Source organism: Saccopteryx bilineata, chromosome 4 (genome assembly GCF_036850765.1).
Source record: "Saccopteryx bilineata isolate mSacBil1 chromosome 4, mSacBil1_pri_phased_curated, whole genome shotgun sequence".
Classification (NCBI taxonomy): Eukaryota; Metazoa; Chordata; class Mammalia; order Chiroptera; family Emballonuridae; genus Saccopteryx; species Saccopteryx bilineata.
The window spans coordinates 160089462-160098034 of record NC_089493.1 but is presented as its reverse complement, the minus strand read 5'-3'; the positions used below and the strand labels follow the sequence as shown (position 1 = coordinate 160098034).

Below are 8573 nucleotides of genomic sequence, written 5' to 3'. Positions count from 1 at the left end.
CCACCTCATTCACTTTCGCAGAGTGACTATAATTATAGTATTTGTTTCATAATTGCTGCCTACTTGCACATACAAAATCCCCAAATCTTAAAATAAATTACAGCTCCCTTTTTTACTTAACAGCCATTGTGCTGCTAGTTTACAAAGAGGAGGAGATACCTCCAAGTATTATTGTAATAACAAGCCTAAGGTGCACAACGCTTGCATTTTCAGCGAGTGACGTGACTTATTAGTACAAAAGAGAATTATTGAAAATAATTTTATTGAACAGCTTAATTATGGATTTCTCAATTGTAGGCTTCAGGGCGAGCAATAACAACCTTTGATCTGCCCTTTCTCTGGCTTGCTGCTGACCTCAGCACAATTGATGAGGAAATGCAAGCTTGCTGTGGTCAGTGTCCCCCGCAGGCCATTTGGTATGATGACTTAACCCAGTGATGCTAATTTCTCAAGTCTCATTTAAAGAGGGCTTTGGACTTCTCTGGAGAAAGGATGTGTGACACAGTATGTCATTCTGTGTCTAGGGGCTAACCAAAAACCTGGGATGAGTTGGCCTCGGCCCCTGGTGCTCAGGTGAGCAGAGGACAGATGTGCAGCTGGACCCAGGGCAGTGGGACACTGACAGGCAGGAAGGCAGCAGGCAACAGGTTTAAACCTCATTTTCAACGTGCCTTTTGCTGCTGAGTGAGGCCAGAAGCTGACACAGCTGTCAGAGCCCAAAAGAGAATGTTTGAAACAACTCCGTGCTGCTATGCAGGGAGGAGGGACTGACAGAGCACTCCCATCCCCTGAGATGTTTGAGCCAGGTGTGCTCAACAAAAGGCCACACCACCACGCTATTCCCTGCAGAGCCTGTGTTTGCTCACCAACACGGGAGGGGCCTCCAGGCCCACTGCGGAGGAAACAAAACCCTACCTTCCTGCTACAGCTACCATTGGAGTCCCCAGGCCCAGCTCCTAGAGGATGTTCCCAGACAGTGCTGCTCCCAGACAAACGTGACCTCAGGCCCCATCAAAAGAAAAGCCTTCCATAAGGCCAGAAACAAGAGTGTGGGTCCTCCCTCTACCTCTCCCCTCCCCATCCACACACACACACACTCTCTCTCTCTCTCTCTCTCTCTCTCTCTCTCTCTCTCTCTTTCTCTCTGCCTGCCAAGGCCACAGCTCTCTGACAGCCATGAACCCAAACACCTGTTTGCAGGGGCACCCGGTTGGGAGGCCCAGGTCCCAATGCTGGGAGTGGGGATGTGACTTGACAAGTGATCGAAAACTCACAGGATGTCATTCCTGGAGATGAGCACCTTCTATGCCCAAGGCTCCAAGTCAGAAGCTGGTGACACATAGAAGGGCAAAGTGGTCCAAGTCTCTGCCCTAGTGTGAGCTGAAGTCACCCACTTCCTGTCACATGAGCTTAGCCATGCCCATTCACGCTTTAGTCTCAGTCCTTATCTGAAGAAGGGGACAAAACTATTTTGTTAAATGATAAGATACTGATCAAACATGTCCAGATACCACCCATGGGAAACAGCTTGGCACAGTGGTTAAGAGTAGATGTCCTGGGTTTGAATCTCGGCTCCAGTCCACATAACATGACTGGCACTGTGGCCTGATAGCGAGAGGAAAGCACCTGCCTTCCAGGCTGACAGAAGCAGTCAATCAGCGAACACCTGTCAAGGGCAGGAAACACTGCCTGACACAGAGCTGACGCTTATTGGGTGCTTATTATCATCAGGATAGTCACTGTCACTCCTTATTATGATCATACGACAGGCTGGGGATTCAACAGTGAAGACAAGGCAGTCCTGGTCACCGGGGGAGGTGGAACTGCTTGTTTGCTTGCTTTGCAGTGTGACACTGGTTCCTTGAGAGCCCAGGGGAGGGCCCCTAGCCACACTTGGTGGGGATAAGAAAAAGCTTTGGGGGGAAGAGACATCCCAGTGAGACCTGGAGGCCAAGGAGTGTTAGCCAGGCCAGGACAAAGGAGTGGGGTGGGGCAGCCCAGGCAGAGGGAACAGCATGTGCAAAGGGGCAGAGGCCAGAGGAGCAGCATGGGCTGGTGAGGGACGTGTGATCAGGGCACTCTTGCTGGACCACTGTGAGGATAAAGGGAGTCTGTCTCCCAAAAAGCAATGAGAATTTAGCCCCTATACAGGTACAGGGATTGTGCACAGGCTTTTTTACCCCCAAAATAGACATCTAGAAACAAGCATTCACTGAGGTCCAAAGTAGTGCTGAGATGCGTCCTAAGGGCAGATGGACTGAAAAGACTCTCTGTCTGGCTCAGGGGTACCAAGGCCCCACCTAGAACATGAGACTCGGGCAGAGTCTGCCTGCTTCAGCTACGGTGTCCGTGGATGTGGACCCACAGCTCATGGGGCTGCCTGGGGGCCCTCCCCTGTGCCTGCGACGGCTCTTCTCTGAGACACTCACAGTGGCCCACTCTCACTGTGTCACCCAGCATCTGGATGGGTGAGTTGCCTACCACCCCGTAAACAGGAATGCCTGCTGCATGTTGTAGGGGCCCAACAGCTCTTTGTTGGATTGAGGTGTGGGGTTCATAATTTTAAAAGAGTTGGTTTCTCCTCTAAACCCTTTCTCCGAATAGGTGAACTATCCTACTGCACCTGATTTTGCAAGAGGCAGGCAGCCAGGGGACAGGGCAGGAGAGCTGAGCGTGGTTGTCAGGCAGATCACGGGATAAAAAAAGTTGTGGAGACAGCGCAGGGGTCTGCTTGGGGCCACTGACAGACAGACATTCTGACAAATTTGACCCTGAGCCCCTCCCTGTGTGACTCAGAGCCAGGATAAGCCAGGTAAGGATGCTGGTCAGCCTTTCCTTGTGGAAAAGGTCTGGCCGCTGACAGCCCACCTCCCAGTCCTGGACCATCACTCCTCACTGTGTGGTCTGAGGCATGCCACTTACCCTCTCTGTGCCTCAGCCTTCTCACCTATCAGTAGGTTTCCCAAGAGGTTGTCTGAACATTCTGAGAATGAAAATAATGAACATCAAGAGCCCAGGAGATCTTGACTCAGTCTGGCTCTCAGTGATTGCTCCAGTATTTTTTGGAGGGGAAATGCCAAGGGAGAAGCTGCCATTGGCCTCCTCCAGCAGTGTTTCCTACCACTCCGGGCACAGTCAGAGGCAACAGAAACAACCCTGAACACCTCTTGTTTATTGATGGGCATAGCTCTGGAAGGGGGAAAAATTCATTCAAATTTTTATGGATATTATTTTTAAGAGACTTGAGACAAGTAAACGATCCCTCAAATCGACTCTAAGATCTAAGGCAAGTAGTGTGGTCAGAGAGGTAGAGTGTGATACATGTGACAACTGACATGTTCATTCAGAACCGCAGCGGGGAGCCAGGGAGCCATTCTGAGTGGCTTGTGTGCGCTCATCGTCCCTGGGCCCCCACCCCCTGTGTACAGTGAGTGTGTAAAGCTGGGGTACACGTCTGAGGCTGCAATTCACCGTGACAGGGGCGAGGTGGGCTTTTCCTCCATGATGTGAGGTCGATCAAGATTCCAATGTATAAAAAAAAAAAAAAAGTCCAATGTATGACCCCTCTTTGTCCGCCTCTGGGGAAGAACAAAGTCCCCTCCACAGCCTGAGGACAAGGACACAAAGCCCCACATAGAGAGGCTCAGCCTGGGCACATACACTTCTGGGAGCCACATTGCAATCAGCCGAGACACCACCTCTCCAGCATGCACTGCCGCCTATCCCTGTAGAGCCCTGGTGGGAGCTCTGCTCCCATTCTGCCTAGCCTTCTACTCTGTAGGCTGCCAGAGCCCACCCCACAGGCAAGCCCAAGAAGCTAATGCATGAGAGAATTCAGACATCTCCCAGTGGTGACCCCCTCCCCAGGACAGCCCGGGGGCCCTCTGGCCTGTCCATGTACAACAGAGCCAGTTCGGAAGCCACACCAGCAGGTAGGCCACAGGCCCCTCCCAGCACAGCGCACAGGAGCAGAACGACACAGCACAACCAGCCAGGCCACTGAACCGCCCCAGAGCCCACACCTTGTAATTAGTCCACGGGTCTCTGCAGGGACAACGGCCTAGAAAAGCCAGCAAAGGAATACATGTGTTACAACCAGGTCTCTGTGCCAAGTGTGCAACTTAATGGCACGTCCCAAGTTCTCCCCTCTTTCATGAACTTTCACCCTGGCTGTGACAACACAAAGGAGGGGTTACACACTGCCTGTCCCTGCCAGTGCCAGCGTGGCCAAGTCCCTCCCGACAGCAGCCAGGCCGCCACACCACCACCGGACCCGGGAGGACCGGCTCTCCACTGGCCCTGAAAAGAGAAGGACCCAGCAGGTACTCGGCCACCATGGCCTGTGTGGAGTCCTGAGTACTGCCACGGCACCTCGTGACAATGGCTGGCCTGCCAGAGAAGCTGCCTTCGCGGTCCCCGCACCCACCTGGCCCTCTTTCCCAGTACAGGTCTTCTCGCATGGTGACCGTGGCCCCAGAAGATGACCACACACCTCACACTGCATCCTCTCTGCAGCCAAGGCCAGGCCATCAGAGTAAGTCACCAGGCTGACACAGGGCAAGCAGAGCAGGCATGGTGAGCCACAAGGGGGCTCATCTGGGCCCAGACCACAACCTGATGGGGTGGGTTCTCACCCTAAGCTGATCATTCGCACCACTCGACCCCCAAACTACATCTGGAAAAACCTATGGTCAACCTCTGAAGACTGTGTCGCAACCCAGGGCCAGCCTGAGTGCTGCCTCTCCTGAGGCCCCTCTGTTGAGGTGGGCTTGCTCCAGGAGCTGTGGATGAGCAATTTCTGAGCAATTTCCCCTCAAGGCTCTAGAATGCCCCCCAACCCTAGCCCAAGTGCCTACAGGGAACGACTGGGGTCCTAGCCACCCAGGATCTGGCCCAGTCTGGGAGTTATAGAAGTACAGTTCTCCAACTCACAGCAATAGAAGCAGTGTCTCAAATGGAGACAAGTGGCTTCAACAGTGTATGTCAGCAGAGGGCAGGGAGCCAACCAGGCCAGACCAGTCAAGGAAGGGCCTGCCACGGGGAAGGGTCTGCCAGCTGGCTCCTGCCCTGCCAAGAAGAAGCAGATTGGCCAGGACAGGAAGAGGTAGGGTAAGACATATGTCGTCCCCCCCACCCTCCGCACCTGGCAGCCCTACGAACATGGTGGGCCTGCACAGCCACCAGCTTCAAGGATGGACAGCAACAGAGCCTGGACTACAGATATGAGCAAGCAGCATCTGGACCAGTGGCAGGGTCCCTGGACTGGTGAGAACCCCTATGTCGAGGGGCACATACCCCTTGGCCCCTAAGCCAGCCCTACTTGAGGCCTCACCCATGCTGCCTTTGATGTGCCCACCAACACGGCAGCCTCAAAACCACCTCCAAATTCCAAACCTTGCCGAGGTTCCGGCACTGCTCCTATTCTATCTGTCACCATGGTCAGGGCTGGTGGCTGCCGCCAGGCCGACACCCTCAGGCCATGATAAGCACACCAAGCCTGAGGGGCAGAGACTCGGGAAGGCCACCCAGCCAGCATGTCTCACTGCCCTGAACACCAAAGTCACCACAGCTGGCCCTGCTGGTGGACACCACAGCAGGGAGGGGAGCTCTGGGTTGGTGACTCCTTACCTGTGGTCCAGGCCACTCTGAGCACCAAGGGAGCAGCAGGAACACCAAATTAGCTCCATCCACCTGAAGAGTGTGCCAAAGCATCATTCTGCCCATTGTAACAATAGCAATAAAATAACCTCCTCAGGGCCCAGTTTCCTCATCTGGGAAATGGTCATTTGTGTCACCCCCACCTCAAAGAGCACAAAGGAGGCACGCTCTGGACACGCAGCAGCCCACTCAGAACACACGTAGGCTTTCACTCCCAAGCCCCTCTTTATCAGTGGGCTCTGATTCTCGCATACGTCTTCCAATCTGTAACTAAAGAAAAGTTGAGCACAATGTACCGTTTCTATAGATTTAGAGCAGATTTAAGGGGGTTCCTATGGCAACATCCCTTTCATTGCTGGCTTTCCTATTGGCTCTCCTGAGTGGCAAGGAAGAGGCAGAGCAGGAAGGGAGCAGAGATGGTGGGAGCACCAGGGAAGAACCCGGGATGCACTCTAGCATGGCCAGCCTCTGCCTCCCCGGCAGGCAGCAGGGCAGCCCAGTGCTGAGGGGCCTGGCCCGGGCTCAGACCACCTTGGCTTCAAATTCCAGTCCCTCCGCTTCCTCGTTGCCAGCTGCCAAACTTCCCCGTCTCAGTGTTCTCATTTCTAAAATGGGAATCACAATAGCAACTGCCCTTCGGGATTGTATATGTATAAAGAGGGCTAGTGTGTAAAGCCTGTGGCACAGAGCCCGGCTCACCTACAGCCCAGCACACGCTGCCTGTCAGAGAGGCCTCCCTGCCACTCCCATCACTGCCCCCCACACACAGCAGGGCCTGTGCCGGTCAGCCAGTCCCCGCCGGCAGGTGAGGATAAAGATGCCGCCTGCTCACTCCACCACCCCCTTCCCTAAACATGCCGTAGAGTTCACCAAATCCCACAGACCCCATTTAACAGGCCTTCGAACATGCATTTGTCGAAACTCCCTGGATCTGACCCTCCCCATCTGACCAGAAGAGGGAAGAAGCTAGAAGAGCCATCACTGTCTCAGCGAGACCCGAAGAGGCACGTGTCTCAAGCGGTGGAACAGCTTTGCCACCCAACAGCTGTGAGGTTTCAGGCAAGTTGTGGCCCTCTCTAGCTCGGGTCTCCCTCTCTATAAAACGGGTGGCTAATGGTGCCAGGGCATGCAAGTCTCAGGGCTTCCGGCTGCCCTTCCCAGAGGAAGGCAGAGCTGTCCAACTAAAATACAATTCAGGCCACCAGTGTAAGCCAAATGTGGAATTTTAAGTTTCCTAGTAGTATAAAAAGTAGTAAAAAGAAACATGTGAAACTAAATAATGTATATATATTTTATTTAACTCGATATAGAGAATATCATTGCAACATGTAATCAATATTTTTTAAATTATTGATGAAGTATTTCAGCGCCCTTTGTTCATACTGAGTGGAATCCTTGGTGTGTCTCGGTGTGTACCTCAGTCTGGGCCAGCTATGTTTCCAGTGCTCAGTGGCCATCATGTGGCAGTGGTTCCCAAATTGGATAGTGTAGGTCTGAGCCATGGGAGTCCATCTCCCTGCACCTAATTTTTCAAGCTTGGAATTATGACTGCCTTGCTCTTTATTAAGAAAAATAATTATAGAGCATAAGATAATAATTATAAGCGTTCATTGAGTCCTTCCAATGTGTTAGGCACATGCTTTACAGTAATCATGTGAGATAGAATTTTACAAAGGAGGCAGGCAAAGCACAGAGAGGGTATGTCATTTGCCCAAGGTCACACAGCTACTAAGTGGTAGATGTGGGATTGGAACCCAGGCAGTCTGACCTCAAAACCTTTGCTCCAAATCACTGCTCTACACTGGCTTCTCAACCCCATCATTCCTGCCCACCCCATTGGCCACACCTCAAACTATCCAGGAGGCCAGGGGACAGATCAACCAGCTCCCCTCCTCCTCTCCGTGGCTCCGCAGACACCCACAGTCCAGCCTGGGACCCAGGCTACTCCAACCCACTCTCACCCACTACTGGCTAGGAGACCTGGAGGGCTCAGCCCTGGGAGGACCAACTTCATCCACAGGCTGGTAAAGGGTCTAATTAACTGCGGGCCGGGCCCCACCACGCCAGGGAACCCAGCCGCCTCATCTCCCTGCTGCCAGCCAACAGGCCCAGAGGAATGCCACACAGAATTCGGCAGCGGGCAGAGCTGGGCGAAATCCCTCTTTATAGAGTTATTTTTGCTGTGGAATTTTCACTGGCCTGTAAAATATTTTTATATTTATTACACGTTTAATGGGAGCTCCTAGAATCAACAGGGTGTAAATAATGAAAACTAGGGCAGTAAAGGCTTCAATAAACCTCGCACCAGCCCTTTGATGCTCCCAGTGAGCTCCAGTTGCTCCTTCCTCCCCAGACCCCGTCCCCTTGTCCCAAAGCTAGCCCAGAAGGCTGGGGGACCCTCCCCAAGTCCACCTTGGGCTCCCAGAAATTGGGCTAACCATCCTCATCTAGCACTATGCCATTGGCAAGATCCCACCAAACATGCTGACCAAGAAAGGACCTACTATGTGCTTGGCCAATGCTAGCGTTTACGGGCGCTAGGCCAGAAGAAGACGTGATGGCGGCGGGGGGGTCCTCCTTCCCCCTCCCCCTTCCCCACCCAAAGCATCCCAAGTCTCAGGAGAAAGTGCTCCGTCCACAAATACTGACCTCCATGAGTCCCACAGCACCCCCGCCCAGTGTGCCTACGTCCTGCGTCCTGTGCCTGCAGAAGGCTCCCCGAGTCCCCATCTGTACTCCACTCCCCACATTCACAGGACTCTCCACTCCACTCTCCACACCAACAGGACAAGGTTGAGAGGAAGCAGGACCTTACATCCTGTCCCAAGTGGGGACACCCGACATAGAGAAGTAAAGAGACAGACCCAGGGGATGGATGCCAATTAGTGTCAGAGCCAAGACTAGCCTCAGAGCTA

The 8573-nt window shown here is 53.3% G+C and overlaps 1 long non-coding RNA gene across 1 annotated transcript; it reads left to right on the top strand.

Annotated features, from left to right (window-relative positions):
• Window positions 1-4228: 4228 nt before the first annotated feature.
• Window positions 4229-6849, top strand: LOC136336314 (uncharacterized). Its single transcript, XR_010731413.1, has 4 exons — window positions 4229-4322; window positions 4449-4534; window positions 5151-5265; window positions 6555-6849. It is a non-coding gene; the product is annotated as an uncharacterized lncRNA (long non-coding RNA).
• The last annotated feature ends 1724 nt before the right edge of the window (window positions 6850-8573 follow it).